At 34.6% G+C, this 1,012-nt stretch overlaps 1 protein-coding gene across 1 annotated transcript in view; it reads right to left on the bottom strand.

The window, feature by feature from the left end:
• The window catches only part of LOC105808467 (PAB-dependent poly(A)-specific ribonuclease subunit PAN3-like), a gene marked incomplete at its 5' end in the record, with an annotated part of 56,214 nt that overhangs the window by 25,847 nt on the left and 29,355 nt on the right, over nt 1-1,012 (bottom strand). The gene's annotated exons all lie outside the window — the stretch shown is intronic.

Raw genomic sequence — 1,012 nt, 5'->3', positions numbered from 1 at the left:
AAAAAAAAAAAAGATCATCTTAACCCATGGTTTATTGAGAACTGAGAGCGCTAATGGTGAATTTTGGAGAAACTAACCAGCAAATCACATGCATTTCAAATTTTTTTGCTAAGTGCTGTAGTAAGCTAACATCTGAGGACTAGGTTTGGGTTTGTCTTTTTTGGTGCGTTAGTTATCTTGACTAATTTTTTTCTGATTAGAAAGACTTGAGTTAAAAAAGAAAAACAATCCAGAAGTACAGAAATGAATGTCTCCCTCCCATGATACCACCATAGAAATAACTAACATTAACAACTCAGTATATATTTCTCTAGGACATTTCTTCTTACACATCTTTTAAAACAGTATATTGTACATACTGTTATATGTAATTTTTCCCCCATTTAGCAATCTATCTTAAGCATCTTTTCTTGTCAGTACATAAAGCTCCTGTTTGTTCTAAGTGCTGTATAATATCCTGCAGTATGGATGACATCCCTATTAATGGGAATTTCACTATTTTCAACTTTTCACTATCTCAGATCAGCTGCAATGAATAATTCTGTACATTATCTTGTGTTTCTGTAGAATGAATCTGAAAATGAAATACTGTGTCAAGGATACAGACATTTTCGATTTTAATGAACATTAACCTCCAAAAGGGTCATATCACACCTGCCTATCAAGAATGCACTACAGTGCATTTCTTTTTAAAATAGAGATGAGGTCTTGCTATGTTGCCCAGACTGTTCTCAAACTCCTGGCCTCAAGTGATCCTCCCACCTGGGCCTCCCAAAGTGCTGAGATTACAGGGGTGATCCACTGTGCCCGGCTAGAGTGCCTTTTTCCTTTATACCCACATAGACATTAGGTATCAGCAATCTTTTTGCTCTTATCAACAACTTGAAAGGTTAAAAAAAAAAAAAGATGGCCAGTTTCAATTTGCCTTTATTCACTTGTTAATAAAGTTGAATAACTTTTATATGCCTACTAGCCATTTGTGTTTCTTTTATAAATTGCCAAAGTTTTTTGA

Source organism: Propithecus coquereli, unplaced genomic scaffold, assembly GCF_000956105.1.
Source record: "Propithecus coquereli isolate 6110/MARCELLA unplaced genomic scaffold, Pcoq_1.0 Scaffold175, whole genome shotgun sequence".
NCBI lineage: Eukaryota > Metazoa > Chordata > Mammalia > Primates > Indriidae > Propithecus > Propithecus coquereli.
The sequence above is the reverse complement of the archived record's forward strand: the minus strand, read 5'-3'. Positions and strand labels throughout refer to the sequence as shown.